This window comes from Schistocerca gregaria, chromosome 10 (assembly GCF_023897955.1).
Source record: "Schistocerca gregaria isolate iqSchGreg1 chromosome 10, iqSchGreg1.2, whole genome shotgun sequence".
NCBI lineage: Eukaryota > Metazoa > Arthropoda > Insecta > Orthoptera > Acrididae > Schistocerca > Schistocerca gregaria.
The window spans coordinates 217,525,650-217,546,087 of record NC_064929.1 but is presented as its reverse complement, the minus strand read 5'-3'; the positions used below and the strand labels follow the sequence as shown (position 1 = coordinate 217,546,087).

At 43.6% G+C, this 20,438-nt stretch overlaps 1 protein-coding gene and 1 non-coding gene across 2 annotated transcripts in view; one reads left to right on the top strand and one right to left on the bottom strand.

The window, feature by feature from the left end:
* The window catches only part of LOC126293252 (angiotensin-converting enzyme-like), a 1,024,671-nt gene that overhangs the window by 829,096 nt on the left and 175,137 nt on the right, over window positions 1-20,438 (bottom strand). The gene's annotated exons all lie outside the window — the stretch shown is intronic.
* Trnar-ucu (transfer RNA arginine (anticodon UCU)) lies at window positions 16,109-16,181 on the top strand. The gene has a single exon. It is a non-coding gene; the product is annotated as a tRNA-Arg (tRNA).

Genomic DNA, 20,438 nt, shown 5'->3' with positions numbered 1-20,438 from the left:
TGAACGACCAACAGCTGTGAAGCGCCAAGCCTTCCACGTGAATGTGGCATCTCTGGTGTCTGTAGACTACGCAGTGTGGGTGTGGCCTTCGTTTGTGGAAGAGCTGTTATTTTGTTTTGCCCGAATAATAAGTGTAATAACTGAGCGACGAATTGTCCTAAAATTTAACAAGAAACTCGGCCGAAAAATAAAACTGCTTCTGGAACTACTCTTTTATGAATATAAGTGTATCACAAAGACTGTTTATGACGTACACGGGTTTTTGAGCGGTTCTAAGTGTTTCGAAGATAGCCGAGAAAACGGTGAAGATGACTCACTCTCGGGATGCTCTTCAGCATGAAAAAGAAATGAAAATGTCGAAAAAGTAGGTAATCTTATTCGATCTGACCGTCGGTTGGGTATTAGAGCGATTGCTGAAACTGCAGGAATTGAGGAAGAGTGCGTAAGACAAATTTTACATAACCAGCTTGACTTGAAAAAAATAAATTGAAATTTTTGTACTGACACTTTGAATACCACTGAAAATAATATCAATTTCTTGAAAGAGTGATAACATGTGACGAATGTTGGTTCTTCACTTATAATCCAAAAAATAAGCCCCAATCCATGCACTGGAAGGTCACAAGTTCACCGAGAGCGGAAAAAGCTCGAATCAGAGAATGAAGGTTCAAAGTGATGATGATTATTTTCCATATTCATGGAATTATGTATCTACCCTGGGTTCCTGAAGATCAAACTATTAATCTACATTACACTTGCTCAACTCCGTAAGAAAATAAGAAAGAAACGACCCGAATGCAATATCTCCAATATTGGCGAAGTTTAACAGAAGCTCGAAATTTAGTGCAAAATTCATTGCGAGATGCCGTTAATAGTTTCCACAACGAAACTCTGAATCTAAATCTGAGAGAAAACACCCGAGAGAGTCTGGTCATATATGAAGTACACCACTGGCAAGACGCAGTCAATACCTTCACGATAACAGCGATGACGTTTCTGATGACGGTACCTCTAAAGCTGTAATACTAAACACGGTTTTCCGAAACTCCATCACAAAAGAAGACGAAGTAAATACTCCAGAATTCTAATCTAGAACAACTGCCAACATGAGCTTGTAGCTAAGGAGATTAAGTCACTTAATAAAGGCAAGGCCTCCGGTCCAGGTAGTATACCAATTAGGTTCCTTACAGAGTAGGCTGATACAATAGCTCCATTCTTAGCCTAACCTAAGGACATCACACACGTCCATGTCCGAGGCAGGATTCGAACCTGCGACCGTAGCGGTGGCGCTGTTCCAGACTGAAGCGCCTAGAACCGCTCGGCCAACAGCGGCCGGCTACAGTCCTATATTGCTAACGTCTATTTCCAGTAAGATTTTGGAACATACACTGTGGCAGAACATTGTTAATTACCTCGAAGACAACGATTTATTAACAAATAGTGAGCAAGGATTCAGGAAATATCGCTCTTGTGAAACACGAGCAGCTCTTTATTCTCACGAAGTAATGAGCGCTGTGGACAGGGGACGTCGAAATGATACCATACTCTTAGACTTCCAGAAGTCTTTTGACACTGTGCCTCACAAGGACTTCTAATCGAACTACGTGCGTATAGAGAATGCTCTCAGTTGTGCGACTGGATTCGTGATTTCCTGTCAGAAAGATCACAGTACTTAGTAACCGCCAGAAAATCGAGTAAAACAAATAACATCTGGAAGTGTCATAGACCCTTGTTCCTGGTCAACATAAACGATTTAGGAGACTATTGAAGCAGCCGTCTTGGATTGTTTGCAGATGATGCTGTGATGCTGTCAGTTACCGTCTTGTAAAGTCATCAGATCAAAACGACTCGCAAAATCATCTACGTAAGACACTTCGTTGTGCGGAAGTGGCAGTTTACAGCTTTCAGATTTGTGTGGTTTATCGTGTAACCGAAATTTAGCGGAATCTTTTTAGTGCTAATGATAGACCTCACACTTCATATGATTTAGAGTTAACTCAAGTAAATATTTAGAGATTACAATTACGAACAACTTCAATTGGGACGATTACATACAGATAATGTTGTGAGGGAAGCAAACAAAAGTGTGCGTTTTATTGGCAGAACAGTAAGAAGATGCAACAGATCTACTAAAGAGACTGCTTGGAATACACTACTTTGCTAACGTATTGCTGTGCAGTATGGAATCCCTTCCAGACTGAGGACATGTAAAAAGTTTAGAGAAGAGCAGCTCGTTTTGTATTATCACGAAGCAGAGAAATATTTCTGTGGGAAATTTTGTTGCCGCCCTCCTACATAGGAAGAAATGATCATTGTAGTAAAATAAGAGAAATCAGTGCTCGCTGTTCGAGAGACAAAGGGTAGAGAAATAGAGTGAATGTGTTTCGATGAACTCTTTGCCAGGCCCTTCACTGTGAATTTCAGAGTATGATCCAGATGTAGATGTGGATGTAGATGTTCATTTCACAGCAAGACCCGTCTGGTAGCCATCCGCGGATCCCACTCAGCAAAGCGGTACGTTGACGATATTATTCTTGTGAAGCCACCCCAGGCGTACATTTCAGCAAGATAACGGCCGCCCGCACACGGCGAGAGTTCCTGCTGCTTGTCCTCGTCCTTGCGGGAACCTACGTTGGCCAGCAAGGCCGCCGGGTTTCTCCGCAGTTGAAACGTTTGGAGCATTATGGGCAGGGCCCTGCAACCCGCTCGGGATTTGAGAGAATTTGGCACAATGTCCCTAAGGAGGACACCTAACAAGCAGAATAAGAATTGTGGAGCAGACGGATGTTACGGATATTGGTCTGTAACTTGGCGGGTTCGCTCTTTTGTCCATCTTACATACGAGAGTCGCGATAAAGGCAAACTAAGTATGTGGCCAATGCAGAGGCGTACTCTCTGCAAAAATCGCCCAGACCTGGCGACCTTCCACTAGTGTGTGCGGCTGGCGACTGACCACTGTCACTACCTTGAAGCAGACGATGGATGAAATGAGAGAGAGTCCAGTGTGTGTGTGTCGGTAGCAGACGGCGTGCAGCCATTAGCGCCCCCTGGTTGGGGACGGTGTTCCAGTTCCCACACACACGGAGCAGCAGGTCGGCCTTGAGCACGCGTTTCCTGCCTCTGGGAGCTCTGAGGTGGGCTCAGGTTAGCCAACGGACCCCCCATTGTCTCCTGGGGAACCGCCGTCTGGCTCCACTCCGCCTGACACAGGCAGTACTTTCAAAAGTGTCCTCAGCAGCGCCACAGCGTCGGGGCTTTGCTGACCAATAGAGTTCTCACAAGATTCTTCGACTACAAGAGACCTTCAGAAAGCTGCTGGAAGATATAGTCATGTGTAGCTGGCACTAGACTTCCGAAAAATATACGTTTTTTCATGGACCTTCATAGTTATGCCATAGAGCTTTCTGCGCAAAACTTCTACACCCACATCTACACAGTTCTCCGCAAGACACTGGACGGCGCATGGCGGAGTGTACCCTGAAGCGCTACTAAGTAATTTCCTTTCCTCTCCCAGTCGCACAGAGAATGAGGGAGAAACGACTTCTTGTATGCCTCCATGTTGTTGTGGTCTTCAGTCCAGAGACTGGTTTGATGCAGCTCTCCATGATACTCTGTACTGTGCACGCCTCTTCTCCTGATAACGACGTCCTCTTGAGTAGTCTCCGCCCGGAGATCAGAATGGGGGACTATTTTACCTCCGGAATATTTTACCCAAGAGGATGCCATCGTCTTTTAACCATACAGTAAAGCTGCATGCCCTCGGCAAAAATCGCGGCTGTAGTTTCCCCGTGCTTTCAGCCGTTCCCAGTACCAATACAGCAATGCCATTTTGGTTAATGTTACAAGGACAGATCAGTCAGACTGTTGCCCCTGCAACTACTGAGAAGTCTGCTGCCCCTCTTCAGGAACCACACGTTTGTCTGGCCTCTCAACAGATACCCCTCCGCTGTATCGCTGAGGCACGCAAGCCTCCCCCACCAACGGCAACGTCTGTGGTTAATGTGTAAGAGTCTAATTTCTCGTGTCTTATTTTCATGGTCCTTATGCGAAATGCACGTTGGCGGCTGTTCCTCGGGGAAAAAACCGTCGCCGTCCCTCCAGGGATTCGCGTTTTGAGTTCATGAAGGGTCTCCCTAACACTTACACGTTGTGCGAACAAAGCTAGCAGCCCGCCTCTTAATTGCTCCGATGTGTCCTTTCAGTGCGACTGGGTGCAGATCCCAAACACGCTAGCAGCACTCAACAGTAGGTCGCACTAGCTTCTAATATGAAAGGTGAACCAGTCTCTCTCACAGTTCTCCCAGTAAACGGAGTTCGCCTTCCCTCCCACAGTTTTCACATGCTCGTTCCATCTCATATCGCTTTGCAGCGTTACGTCCAGACATGTTAACGACGTGCCTGTGCCAAGCAGTCCACTACTACTGCTCTCTCCAAACATTACGGGTTTCTTTTTCTTCTTTCCTGTCCGGGATCGCGCTGCTGCTACGGTCGCAGGTTCGAATCCTGCCTCGGGCATGGATGTGTGTGATGTCCTTTTGTTAGTTAGGTTTAAGTAGTTCTAAGTCTAGGGGACTGATGACCACAGATGTTAACTACTATAGTGCTTAGAGCCATTTTTTCTTGTTCATCCGCATCAGCTTACATTTTTACACATTTAGAGCTGGCTGCCGTTCATGACAGCAAACAGAAATATTGTCTAAGTTGCCTTCTATCTTCCTACAGTCACTCACCATGCTGTACATCACAGTATCATCAGCAAACAACCGCAGACATGCGCTACTCTGCCCGCCAAAACAGTTATGTATACAGAGAACAACAGCGGTCCTATTGCACTGTCGTAGGGCACTACTGACGCTATGCTTGTCTCTGATGAACGCTCGCCGTCGAGGACAACATACTTGGTTCTATTATTTAAGAAGTCTCCGAGCCAGTCACATACCTGTGAGCTATACTCCTACGTTCATTAACAGCCTGCAATGGGGCACCGCGTCAAATACTTTCCGGAAATTTAGAAATATGGAATTACCTGTTGCCCTTCATCCATTGTTCGCAGTATACCATATGAGAAAAGGGCAGGCCGAGTTTCGCACGAGTGATACTTTCTGAAATCACGCTGATTCGTAAACACAAGCTTTTCAGTCTCAAGAAAACTTATTACATTACAACTGAGAATCTGTTCAAGGATTCTGCAGCAAACCGATGTTAATGATACTGGTCTGTAATTTTGTGGGTCCATTCTTTCACCTTTCTTTTGTGTTTCTAGTCGCTTGGAACTTTGTGCTGGGCGAGAGATTCATGATAAACGCAATCTACGCAAGGAGACAGTGTAGAGTACTCTTTGTAAAATCGAGCTGGGATACCATCCGAACCTGGTGATTTATTTGCTTTCAAAACTTTCAGCCGTTTCTCTACACCATGGATGCTTATTAGTAAGTCTTCCATACGGGAGTCTGCCTGATGGTCAAATAATGGTATGCTTGTACGACTTTCTTGTGTGAACGATTTCTTGAACGTGAAATTTAAAACTCCGGCTTTCATTTTGCTAACTTCAACTGCCACACCATACTGGTAGACAAGGGACTGAACGGAAGTCTTAGCTTAGCGATTTTATGGGATCAGAATTTTCACGGCTTCTCTGCCAGATCTTTTTCTAAGGTATGACGTTGGTAGCGGTTGTATGCTTCGCGCAAAGATCTTTTCACAGACGCATGAATCTCTCCCTACCTTTGCTTGTCGTCGTTTGTGCACTCTCTTTCGAAACTAGAGTGCAGCAGACTGCTTCGTCAGCCTCTTCCGAATTTAGGTATACGATATTTACCACTTCTCTCCGATATTTTCGTCTTAAATAAATCGTTCACACAGCAGACTCGTACAAACATACCGTCATTTGACCATCAGACAGACTTCCGTATGGAAGACTTAGTAATAAGCATCCCTGGCGTAGAGAAATGACAAAGTTTTGAAAGCAAATAAATCACCAGGTCCGGCTGGAATCCCAGGTCGATTTTACAAAGATTACTCTACAGCATTGGCTCCTTACGTAGGTTGCATTTATCATGAATCTCTCGCCTAGCACAAAGTTCCAAGCGACTAGAACCATAAAAGAAAGGTAAAAGAATGGACTCACAAAATAACAGACCAATATAATTAACATCGGTTTGCTGCAGAATCCTTGAACAGATTCTCAGTTCCAATGTAATAAGTTTTTTTGAGACTGAAAAGCTTATATTTACGAATCTGCTTGATTTCAAAAAGCATCGCCCGTGCCAAACTCGGCCTGCCGTAGGAAGGAATTCCTAATTCCAGTGATTTAAATAGTGTTTAAGATTATGTAAATAGTATTTGATTTTTTTACATTAAAAAGATGGAAATTATAATTGTTTTTAATGCCAACACACAGAAAAATACGGTTTGTGTAGTGACTTAACGCCAATAAAGAAAAGACATATCTATCAGTAAGGATACTGTACGTAGTTAGGACACAAAACCGGAACAATGTGCCAGATATTAGGCTTCAGGAACGAAAATTAAGTAGATTATTTAAAATGTGTGTTTCGTGAAAATTTTCGTTTCTCTTTGGAGATGCGTTCTTCAACGACTCCTCCGAATCGAACCTCGCTGGCGGTGGCCGTTTCTTTCATTCCCATTCCAGCGGAATCTTTATTATGACTATGTAAATTATTAATATTTACTGATTCATTTGTTAGTTTCATAAACTTTATCCTGAAAAACAGGGAATTTTTTTTCGTAAGGAGTTTGGCATTAGAAGAAAAGGATACACGAGTACTGTCAGTCAAATCAGTATGGCCCTACTCATTTCATGTAGACCTGTATTATTTGATTTTCATTTGTGACTAGTGTAACACGAAAACTTGGAGAGGTTGACAAAATCAGCCAACCAGTTCCAAGTGTTTACTGGAAGTATTGACCTGGCTCTCGATAATTATAAAATTATCTTCTTCAGGAGGTGTAATGGATTCCGAAAGTTCCAATGGGGGTTACAAAAATGTTAAAACAAAACAAGAAAGAGACATGATACTTCAGTGCAGCAAGCGATCTATAAATTTGTACTGTAGTCTTCTTATGAAAATCAATTTATTTGCCAGGATCGCTATATTAAAACAATTACTGGATTACCAGTTTCGCCAATATGTATCACGATCTTCAGATCCGTAATACTGGGCAGTGGTAGTTATATCATACAACGGTTAAACCAGTTTGTCGCATTAGGACTATACGATATGCTTAGGAAAGTCGAGGAATTAAAATGACATGCCAGATGTGCTGTCATAATGATGTGGAGCTTGAAGTTGGAATGTATGATGTAACTACTGCTGCCCGATTTTATGGATCTGGAGATCAATACGTTCTGTCGAAACTAGTGAATCCACTAATTGTTTTAACATAGCCGTCTTGGCAAGTAAATGGGTTTTCACAAGAAGACTACAGTACAGAGAAGTAACAAGTGTAGACAAAAAATTTAAGGTAAGAGTACTCAATTGTTACTTCAAACGCTGATAAAGTACACTGAATCAAGCCGAACGGCTCTTGTCACACGAGACATTCCTCTTAAAAACACAGATAACGACAAGCCACGACTTAGGACTGCAGAAAAGTAGTATTTCAGATGTGAAGACTAAATGTCAAGTGTAGTGGGCCATTAACATAAGGCTCTTGTCGAAGTAAAATTTTACTGAAATACAATAAAACATAATGACGGCATCTGGATTGTAACAGTATGCGGAGGGAAAATAGCAACAGTCAACTGGCCAAACGGACAGGCACTAGCGCCGAGGAAAGCTTCGCGTAGAAAGCGCTAAATGCGTGCGTGGAAGAAATGCGCCTTGATTGTGTTAAGTAGCTGATGGGCATTGAAACAGAGAGAGAAAGTTGTACCTTGTGCAAGGCGATATAAAAATTAAAGAGCTGTAAAAGTGCATCTAAAATGGAATCTGGAAACATTCTTATACCAGAATAACACTGCAACATTTCGCAGTGCGTATAGCAAAAAGTACTACTGAAAGTAATAAATACTGTTAAGAAGAGGAAGACAGGGAGAAAATGTGTAGACTACTGCATTTAAGCGGCGAGGGAGAAGGAACGGGGCTAGTAAGTAATCACTGGGTGCGACTGCCTGCCCACACGTTGACTGGTTGCCTGTGTTGATGGCTCCTCAGAACTCCTCACTATTCAGCATTGCGTCTTCGTTGAAACACATTCATCCTTCTCAAGGACTTGACGCAGAAAAGCGAAGATGGGCTGGAAGGCGCCGCAAGAACCACTGGAGTTCGTGTAGCCAGTCACCCTCCTAGGCCATTGTATGCTGTGGTGCCAACTGCCCTGTTTCACGCAATCGCTAGAGTCTTGGAAACGTGGTGTGAGCCGGCTGTCGTCTACGAGAGTATTTGATCTCGCACAACCCGTGGCACTGTTACCGATACTACCTATACTTCTCGTTTAATTTCTTTGTTGTTATTTAATGCGGCATGCTCTTTGGTGTAACATCAATTTAGATGCTTTATTCATTATTTATGTCCATTAATATCATTGTGATTGAAGTGTGTATGTATTTTCAAGCGTAGTGTTCTGTAAAACAATGGAAATGTTTAAGCTTTACTTGTAGTGGTGGTTCATGCATAGGGTAAAGGTAATTTTGTCATCATTTAAAACACTCAGGGAAATCCCTCTGCAACGAAACTGGCTTTGCCGGTACAGAATAGGTGGATTTGGCGGTCTAACTGCAAGACTCCTTTGTGGCAAGAGTTGGTTGGTGGCCAGCAGACAAAGTGTTCGCATCTGGGGTGCTGAATTCCAAGAAGAGCAGCAAGATAGTTTAACGTCCCCTCGGATGCGGAAAAAATGGCCCAGTAGCTCTGTACTACGAAAATCCTACGCTAAAAACAATTTTCAGAGTTTCTTATACTGGAAGAGCCATGGATACTTCTACCGCCTTTTCTTTGACTAGCTACAGGAAATAGCCACAGACACCACCACCGCCTTAAATTATGAGTGGAATTCTGGACAAGTGCATGGACGAGTTACGCGGTTTCTTACCCAAATAATAATGTTATTTTTTAAAACTTTGCTTAAAGACCCATATTTAATCCCATGTCATTTACCGGGGAAGTGTCCTTTCCCAACTGCTGCAATGTTTATGAGTATCCTACTTCACTGAACAGAAAAGTAATTTTTTTCTTTAATAACGTGGAATAACTTTTCTAGAATAGTAAGTATCTTTACCATTCAGTGAATTTTGTTTCTGAAATACTCCACGAGTTTTTCATACGAAATTATTCAAACATTAGGCAAAATACAAATGCAAAAAACTTATCTGAAGTTTGTTGGTTTATTGTCATCCTTAGTGAATCCCGGTTAGCTATTGAAGTTACCTGTATGAACCTGTGACTGGTCAGAGTAGTGAAGTGTCAGCTTAAGGAATAACTGATGTACGGGTTTGTAATAATATGCGTCTCTCATGTGTTTGCAGTTAATAGTATTCCTGATACTGAGTTGTAACAAAAATAGTCAGTCTTGCTCTTAGTCACTGACATAATAGTTTCTGAGGTCCACATTCTGGCTGTTGGGTCAGCTTTGCTTTGCATATTACAGTAACAGTAGAAGTGAAATGCAGCTATCAATTTTTATAGCTTCTGTGTGCTACAATGAGTAACTGACTACCACTATTAGAGTTATTACAGAGCCAGTGACCACATATTTATTTGTGCTCCGTCTAGTATAAAGAACTGAAGGTTCCCTAAGAAAACATAGTAATCAGACGACTGTCTAAAAACCATTTCCATGTCAGTAATTTCGGTAAGTAAACTGATTAAAGATGAAGTTAGGAGTGCTCCTCAGTATGTGATCAATCGCCTGTAATGGTCATTACTTTTCTTACTGTAATGTACAGATAGTGAATGTTATTTAGAGCCAGTTGTTGCCAAAATGTTTAATATGTCTGTGTTGTTCACGTCAAAGCACTGGTATACTGCTTGCTAAATTATGCTACTGTCTCGTGTCCTGTAAGGAAAAATAGAATTGCAATATGAAGTAAATACCGATAGTTCGTTTCCTTGGTGGACGGTGTCAGTGCTTGGTATACATTTAGCTAATTTGGTTGGCGACCGTTTCGTTTTACATAATTACACATTTTATCTTCGTATTTTCTGTAATGTGAATACATTTCCAGTTCTTCTAGCAAATCGATTTTATGTCCTCTATTTAGTCAGTGGAGTACTTTGACATTTTGTTCTATTTTTCCAAACAGGTGTCCTGTATTATTTACATGTGTTGCTATGGCTGAAGTGTCTGTTGCGTGTGTGTAGGCTTTTATGTCGTCTGTGTACCTGCTGTTGAAATTTCGGCCTGTTTGTCCTAGGTAAAACCTGGAGCATTGCTGGCATGTGACCTTGTATATTCCAAAATCTGAGTACGGATCATGCTTACACTTGTGTATTAGTTTTTGCTGTAGTTTATTAGATGTAGAAAAAACTTATAAGAACATTTGTGTCACTGTTTTGTTTACGTAAAATGTTTTCGACGTTTAAAAGTGTACAACAAGTTGTGTGTGGTAAGTGAATGTGAGACTCTGCACAAATGGACCATAAGGAAACTGTAAGTACAAATTCTTCTATATTTCGCCACTAACTTCACACAAAGATCGACAACCAACTACATTCACTACTACCAGTGAAATCAACAAAATGAAGCAGAATCTCACACATGAGATCATCACATAAGAATGACATAAACACAAAAAACGCACTTGAAAATGGGAATCATTTCCCGAAACGCGTCGTGCGAAAAATAAAGTAAAGAAAATCGTGACTGGTAGCAGATGAGTTATTTATAAACAAACCTATTACTTTATTACTAATAGAACCTGTGTTCGATTCCCGTTTGTTTTGCTACTGCTTCCTTTCAATAGAAATCTTCTGACAAATGGAAAATAGTCCGATATCTTAACCATTAGTACACAGTGACGGTCAACTGCAATAAAGAGCACTGTATGAAGTTTCGGTATTGCACCCAGATAAAGTCGACGTCTCGCCACGATGTTTCAGGTGACAATCATTCAGCTATGTTCAGGTGAGAGTGCAAAACACTAACGGCCAACGGCCTCGTCGCAGTGGTAACAGCGCTTCCCGTCAGACCCCCGAAGTTAAGCGCTGTCGGCCTGGGCTAGCACTCGGATTGGTGACCGTCTTTTCTCTTGAGCAGTGAATACGTTTTGTCTAAATGTTGAGTTACCCCAAAATATTATTCCGTATGACATCACAGAGTGAAAGTATGCAAAGTATATTAGCTTGCTAATTTCTATATCTTCAAAATTTGCAATTATTCTGATCGCAAAAGCTGGCACCTGCTACAGTACAGACATCGTACACCAGAGCTGCTCCTGTCAGAACACAGTACACCATCGGCACTGGATTGGCTGAGTTACTATTTGAACGTCTACGTCTATGTGCTGATCGGGACAGGCAAAACTATGGAACAACATTACCGGTACACTTATTTCACTGTCAAAGGCACCGGAACGTCTTTCGCTTATAACTTTCCAGTCGGTCTTTTCCGGACCTGCGACCTGTAATGACACATTCCGACGCAGAGACATACAATACCTTAAAAGCTGTGCCAAAGATTAAATTGAGAGGGATGTAGAATGTAATCTCTGTAATATTCATATTGGATTCTCTTTTGTTTCATACTCCAAGAAGGAGTTAAAATACACTTTCTATTGTTGGCTTGTAGGGGATGGATATATTTTTGATGTATGTGGAAAGGCAGCCATCTTGTTAGTATTTATGGTTTGTGCGACGAGCAGAGCAAGTCTTATTGTCTTGTTAATAAAACAAATAGTGAAAAGTATACAAGTTTTACGAGAGTTATTAAAAGCGACGTAGCATTGTATTCCTCGGTTTCCACCGTCTTGGTGAAGTAAACCCATGCCGACTTAGGAAGATACACACGGTCAACAAAGAGAAGAACATCGATACTAATGAATTAGTATTGTGGCAGAAAGACTAAGTCTACGTCTACGTCTAAGGTGAGAACTCTGATTAATTCAACAATGACGAAGAATTCAAAAATGTAATTAATCGGAATTCTAAACTATACTGCAGGCAAATTTCACACGGCACTGAATTTGTCCGGAATGAAGTTGGTCAATACAGTGCGTAAAAGAGCGTCTCAAAAATTCTAAAGTTCCATATCCATAATTTTTTCTCTTTTCAAAAATTCAATACAGACCTTTAACTCAAATTGATACATTTTCTCTTCTCCACCATCCCTCAGTTTGTAACATCCTCGCGAAATCACATTGTACCTCCAAAAACTCCAGCCGAACAGCCGTCTGAATGCCCAACGGCACCGCCCGCCCGCCCGCCGTGTCATCAGCCGATAGGCGCCGCTGGATTTGGAGGGCCATGTGGTCAGCACACTGCACTCCCGGCTGCAGCTTCTCAGTTGGCCTCACAAGGGCTGAGTGCAATACCGCTCGGCAGACCCGAACGGCCGCCCATCCGAGTGCCAGCCAAGCCCGACAGCGCTTAACTCTGCTGATGTGGCTGGAACTGGCGTCACCACTGAGGCAAGACTCACACTGTATTAGGACGCCATACGTTTCCAAACTCGAAAACGGGCAGAGAGTTGCGTCTTTCTGCTTAGGTATCGGTCCGAGTCGCGCCCTACACCCACTGCCAATATGAATCACGTCGCTGAGGGTAACTACATCGGGTCTCCTTGTGAGACGTTCAGAGCGTCCCCTCGGCTACTGCGTTGTCGTGTGGAGGAGAATGAGCCGCAGGTAGGTAGGTGGGTGGGTGAGGGCGCGCGTGTGCAGCAGCTAGCTGGCCGCTTATCTGGCAAGTCAGCCGGCCCAGGCGCCGATAGCGGCCGCTGGGTCGCGCTTTCCTTCCACTGTCGCCGCCCGGCCTCTACTTTTACTTCCACCGTTACTGCTTGTGCCAGAGCCCGGGCCCCAGGCGCTGCGGTTCTGTGCAGCACGGCACGCCGTCACGCACAGTACGTCTCAAAGTTGTGAGGTCGCCGCATCCTCCGAAACCCACTGTCACCTGGCGTTTTATTCGCTGACGAATTACTGAAACTGTTTTATCAGTATGTAAATAAATCCATCCTGACCTCAGGCCCACTCTCCATGCAGGAGGTTGATAAGCAAAATCATCTGCAAAAAAATGGAATCGTTTCTAAAAACAGTAAACTCATCGCCAGATCCGATGGAGCAGTGTGGTGCAAGCCGATGAAAAGCATACGACGCCACGCTGGACCGCTACACCGCTGGGCCGCCGACGGCATTAAAAGCAAAGGCACTAACACTAAGAGCACCCTGGGAATCACAATGCTAAATGGGGAGGAGGCAGCGGATAGGACTTCTCCCCTGACGCGATAGAATAACAAACAGGAGACGGAACGCAGTATTACAGTCACAATCTGAAAGAATTGCGGACGACTTAAGTAGCGACAGGTAACATTCCATCAGAATTTCTAAAATCATTGGGGTGGGGGGAAGAAGCCACAGAACGGAAATTCATGTTCCAGTGCAGAACCTATGAGACAGGCGATATCAAACTTTCGGAAAAATATCATCCACGCAACTGCGAAGAGAATAATAGCACAGTTAGCTTAACAGTTCATGCATCGAAATTGCTGACAACAATAATATACAGAAGAACGGAAAAGAAAATTGAGGATGTGTTAGATGACGATCAAGCTTCGCTGCGAGAAAGATAAAGGCATCAGAGAGGCAGTTCTGACGTTGCGGTTGATAATGGAAGCAAACTCAGAAGAAAAATCAACATCCGCTCATAGGGTGTGTCTACATGTAAAAAGCGTTCGATAATATAAAATGGTGCAAGACTTTCTAAATTCTAAGAAAAATAGAGGTAAGCTATAGGGAGGGGTGGGTAATATGCGATATGTACAAGAACGAACAGCAAGAGGGGTAGACCGAGAACGAAGTGCTCGCATTAAAAAGGGTGAAAGGCAGATATTCAGTCTTTCGCCCCTACTGTTCAGTCTGTATATCGAAGAAGCATTGACGGAAATAAAAGAAAGGTTCACGAGTGGGATTAGAATTCGAGGTGAACGGATATCAATGAGAAGATTCGCCGATGACATTGCTATTGTCACTGAAAGTGAAGGAGGATTACAGGACCTGCTGAATGGAATAAACAGCTTATGAGCAAAGAATATAAGCCCAAGAAAGGCGAGAGTAATGAGAAGTAGCAGAAATTAGAACACCGAAAAACTGATCATCATAATCGTGTATCACGAAGTAGACGAAATTAAGGAGTTCTCATACCTGGGCAGTAAAATAACCCATTACAGACGGAGCAAGGACAACGTAAGAAGCAGACTAGTGGTCTCAAAAAGGGCAGTCCTGGACAAGAAAAGTCTACCAGCATCAAACATTGGTCTTAATTTGAGGAAGAAATTTCGGAGAATCTACGTTCGGAGCACAGCATTGTATGGGAGTGAGACATGGACTGTGGGGAAAAGAAACAGAAGGAAGTCTAAGTGTTTGAGATGCGGTGTGACAGAAGAATGCTGGAAATTAGGTAGACTGATAAGGGAAGGAATGTGGAGGTTATGCGCAGGATCGAAGAAAGGAATACATGGAAAACACTGGCAAAAAGGACAACTGCTAAGACGTCATGGAATAACTTCAATGGTACTTCACAGCGCTGTAGAGAGTGAAAACAGTAGGAGAAGACAGACATTGGAATGCATCCAGCAAATAACTGCAGATGTAGATTGCAAGTGATGCCCTGGGATGAAGAGTTCGGAACAGAAGAATAATTCGTGGGACACCACGGTGTGGCTGCCCAAATATTCTCCCAACCCCGCCAGGTTTCGCTCTTGGGACGTAAACTCGTCTCGAAGTTGGAAATATTGTGAAACAACGCTCATCCGACCAAAAGACTTTATTCCACTGGTCCACAGACCAGGTTTTGTCGCGTCGGGACCACGTTTTCCTGCTACGGACATTTCAACTCGCCCTGCATGTAACACCTTACGAAGCTCCCTTCGTGTTGTTTTGGTGCTGACAGATTGTGCAGTGATTTTTGCAGCTGTCGCCCTCTTATTTTTCGCCACAGTCCTCTTCCGTCACCAGACCGTCACGATCACTCAACACACCCTTTCATCCGAGTTGTGACTTAGCGGACGATCTTTCTCCACTTTTCCTGTATGCGGTACAAATCTTCAATACGGTGCACCTTGAAACAGCAAACACCTCAGCTCTCTTTGTTACGGACGCGCGCACCATACGATCGCCAATCATTTGCCTACGTTCGAATTCAATACTACCGACACATTGCCCTTTCAACTCAATGAACACTGTTCTAAGACTGTCATATTACACTTTCACACGCCAGAGTTTTTGCTATTAAGTGGCATCCACACTGTGCACAAAACAACATTTTTATTAAGAAGCTTATACGTAAATGGCGTGTGATTCAATAGTCCGATGCAAGTATTTCTACTGGACGCCACTTCGTCAAATTGCATTTCACTACGTTACTCCAGTTACCAAACTGAGAAGAGGGGCCCTACAGTTTAACCTGGAATCCGGACCACGTGTCGCTTTTTGCCACTCTCCACGTGCTTGTAGAGATGAAGGCTCTGTTAAAAGCAGACTAAAAATTTCAATGGTCCGACGGGCATTCTATCCCAGGAGCTTTCGGTTTCGACCCGCACACATTGCCGCTATACCACCAAGACCAAAGGTAAAAAAAATTATAAATATCGGTGCAAATATTTTCATCTGACGCCATTTCAGTGGCGGGCGAGTCAGTCGGATCTGTGCTGTCACCAGTAGTCGAACGTGGTCCACCGCCTCATTTCTGTTTTGTGTCACACACAAACATGAGTTACTCTTTTCAGTTCCTTACACAACAATTTCGACAGTGTTCATCGATTTTCAAGTGCAACTCAGAGTACAGAGCGTTCGGATCGACAGGCGCGTACAGCGGAGTGCGTCATTCCGATGACGTCACGACGACTAGCTTGACCTCGCGACGGTAGCAGGAAAATCGTTCGTGTGACTCACTAGAGCTCTTATAATCTGCGTGAAAAGACGATGTACGACATCGTCCCTTTGGCGCAGAGGATAGCGCGTTGGACTTCTAATCCAAAGGTCGCGGGTTCGATCCCCGCAAGGGATGAAGCATTTTTAAACGCCACCGATACGCGGAACTTATCTTCTTCTGCCGCACTTTGCATTTCTTGTCCTCTCCTTTGTCTGTTCAACTTCCGAGACAGATAAAGCCGAATATGCCGAGACTACAAAAGTTTATCAGACTGTGTTACACAAAGCTGGGTCTATAATTTTGTAGTCCTGCTAAACTTTGCACATGACACAAACTAGCACAAAATTTTAAAACTAAGCACTTTGAGCACTTATAAGCGTGAAAAAGTAATAGTGCACACAGCACTTTTCCGGATCATCTGACACAGGAAAGCCACTACAAACTGTACTGAAACGGAAAGTGCTGAGGACATTGCACAGCTGCCTTGCGTGCCTGCAGGCTTGGACTGCGACTGCATTCATATGCAAGCACCCATTTCTCGCTGTGTCTCCGTATTTTTACCCAACCCCTGAATGTGGGGTACGTGCCTTTCCAGGAAACCAGTCGAAACTGTGCGTACGTGTGTCAGAAGATTTTTACTTCAACCGATTATTTCTGTGCCTCGGGACTTCGGCCTTTTCTTTCGATTGTCGTCGTAGACAGGAAAGGAAATTAGAAATATACTCGTGTGTGAAATACACGGAAAAGTTGTATCAAACACTGAAAATGGGACACTTACTCCACTAGCACCATCATAGTCTAACAGGAGACAGAAATCATTCAGAAACTGCAGTATATGAAGAATAATCTCTTCACGTCACACATCCGTCCACGTAAATGTTTTACCGTATTTTTTATATTGAAATTCTAGTACTAAAAGCTTCCACGAAACGAAACGCTTCCCATCTGATGCCTCCAAAAGTGCGAACACCCTTCTGAAGAATTCTTGTGTTAGTTCGAAACGTGGCGTGAATCGTGCTTGGGTAGCTCAGTTGATAGAGCACTTGCCCGCGAAAGGCCAAGGTCCCGAGTTCGAGTCTCGGTCCGGCACACAGTTTCAATCTGCCAGGAAGTTTCAGTTCGAAACTAGTCACGGGGACAGAGGACGAATGTAGACATTTGCTGTCTCACAAAGTGGCTCGGCGAGCGATAACGTCTGGTAGAAAGTCAACACAAAAGACTGGGAAGCACCCACTGTTGTTCAGCAACAGTATTATGAAGAATCTGTTCACTGAAAAAATAGAAGCAAGGTATCTGCATTGGAAGACGTTGCGTCAGAAGCATCGACATCCACGGACAAACCAACGTCGACAGAATATTTTACAAAATGCATTGTAACCATCAGCTGTTTATTGTCTCAATAGTCATCTGCCGGGTCCGCTTCTTAACCATCATCCTGGATGTAGGGTACAACTAAAAACTGAACACCGTCCGAAGGGGTCAGCCGGTGCGGATATGGAGGGGCACGTGGTCAGCACACCGCTGTCCCGGCCGTATGTCAGTTTACGAGACCGGAGCAGCTACTTGTCAATCAAGTAGCTCCTCAGTTTGCCTCACACTGCCTGACTGCACCCCGCTTGCCAACAGCGGTCGGCAGACCGGATGGTCACCCATCCAAGTGCCAGTCTAGCCCGACAGCGGCAAGGCCATTGGCGTGGGATATGACATTACTTAAAAACATCCCAGGATGTTTGTGTCTGTATGTTTCGCATAAAATATGACTGTGAGTATCCTAAGACAAATTGGTTGTACAATTGTGGATAATTTCGATGTGTTTCAGCTTCTGGATGGTGGTTAATATTCGAAACCTGTTTATGACTAACGGGATACTAAACAGCTAGTGGTTTAAATGCATTTTATAAAATAGTTTACGACTGTATGAGACGGGCGAAATACCCTCAGACTTCAGGAAGAGTGTTGTTGTTTTTGTTGTTGTTGTTGCCTTCAGTCCAGAGACTGGTTTGATCCAGCTCTCCATGGTACTCTATCCTGTGCAAGCTCCTTCATCTCCAGTACCTACTGCAACCTACATCCTGAATGTGCTTAGTGTATTCATCTCTTGGTCTCCCGCTACGATTTTTGCCCTCCATGCTACCCTCCAGTACTGAATTGGTGATCCCTTGATGCCTCAGAACATGTCCTACCAACCGATGCCTTCTTCTAGTCAAGTTGTGCCCGCAAATTTCTCTTCTCCCCATTCTATTCAATACCTCCTCATTACTTATGTGATCTACCCATCTAATCTTCAGCATTCTTCTGTAGTACCACATTTCAAAATCTTCTATTCTCTTTTTGTCTAAACTATTTATCGTCCACGTTTCGCTTCCATACAAGGCTACACTCCATACAAATACTTCACGAAACGACTTCCTGAAACTTAAATTTATACTCGATGTTAAATTTCTCTTGTTCAAAAACGCTTTCCTTGCCATTGCCAGTCTAAATTTTAAGTGTAACAGGTCCAAAGAACGCAGTCGCCGACAGGAGTGAATATTACTGTCAATTTAGTCAGTCACGTTTGCAAAATACTGACACTAAATATTCGGCGAAGACTGAAAAACCTGGCAAAAGCCGATCTCGAAGAAGATCAGTTTGGTTTCCGGAGAAATCTAGTAGCACCCGAGGCAATACTGAACCTACGATGTATCTTAGAAGATGGATTGAAGAAAGCAGGTCTTCGTTTATAGCATTTGCAGGCTTAGGGAAAGCTTCTGACCAAGTTGACTGGAATACTCTCTTTAAAAATTTTAAGGCATCAAGAATAAAGTACAAGGAGCAGAAGTCCATCTAAAACTTGCTCGGAAGCCAGAGTACAGGTCCAACAGTCGAAGAACATGAAAGGGAAGCAGAAGAAGAACAGCGAGTGACAAAGGGATGGAGCTTATCTGTCATGTTGCTCAATATGATCTTCGAGCTTAGGCCAAAGGAAAAGCTGACGTACAGATTCATTTCACGAGGTAGTCACGATCACCATCAACATGTCTTCATCCGACAAAACGCCATCGAAGTATTACAATGAGAAATGTAACTGCGCCCATCTTTTCATTGAAGCCTTACCAAAAGTACGATTCATTTTGTGCATCATAAGTTGTGTTGTATTTTCTAGACAGACAAAGTAATGGTAAGAAGAGGTGGCCACTGGCTCGTTTACTGCCTCGGTAATGACTGACTGAACAATCACTTGCTTTCAGTCTGCCACCTTAGATGACTCATCAACATACCGTGTTCTTATACCTGTTCTATTACTGAAAATGTTAAAAAGAAATTTTGTAATTTGAGAACTGAAATCTGTCCCACTGCGAGTTGAAGCAGAAGTGGCGGTTCCGGTTGGAAGACGTCACTGAAGTTGCAGCTGCAGCCGTCAGGCCGGCTGTCGAAGTCACGGCGAACGTCACTATAATGCAGCAAATTTCTGCGCTCAGCAGACGCATCTGCAAGTATCATTCGTGACAGCGAAAGCTTGGCAGATGACATTTTTTAACTGTCAGACAGGGAGAACATCGACATGAAAAGCTGCATGTGTTCTCTTGCAAACCGCTCGTAAGTGCGAGGCAGAGCGTCCTTCCAATTGCACCATTTGCTACGACTCCTTCCTGTTCACTTCACGCATGCAATACAGCGTTCATGTGCGCGCAGTAACTAATCTCATCTTATGTAAGTCTACAGGCTTTCATAGCCAGCCGGCCGCGGTGGTCTCGCGGTTCTAGGCGCGCAGTCCGGAACCGTGCGACTGCTGCGGTCGCGGTCGCAGGTTCGAATCCTGCCTCGGGCATGGATGTGTGTGATGTCCTTAGGTTAGTGGCAGAAGGACCATGAGAGCAGTTGTTTTTTAATTTTTTTTCTGCGACAGTGATTTTATATCAGCTGGTGCGTCTCATGTATCATTATACCCAAATGATTTATACATGTTAAGCTGCATTCAGATCCGATGACGGCACCTTTAGTGTGTTGAAAACGGTCATCTAGTAAACGGTGTTCAAGCGATCTTTACCTTTGAACTATTTCTACAACAGAGTGATCACCCCACAACACACTATGTGTGCACTGGAAAAAAATGCTATTGAACGCAGATGTGGCTTCCAGGTGTTGTTTTCCTGCTCGCATACCACAACCGTTAAACCGGAAGTCTACAGGTATGACCGCCGTCTCCGGTGAAGTTACATTCTTTCGTAGAAATCCTAATTACTTCTCGGATTGTTGTTCTATAAATTGTTGTGTCCTTGGACAGCTCACGTCCGTTTTTGAAATCAATGTCAGAGCAGCGGTTATCGCGATGCAGATTTCACACTCTGTTTTAGCCGCGTGTGGCGTTCTTGTTCCTTAACACATTCTTTAACAATCATTTCTGTTTCG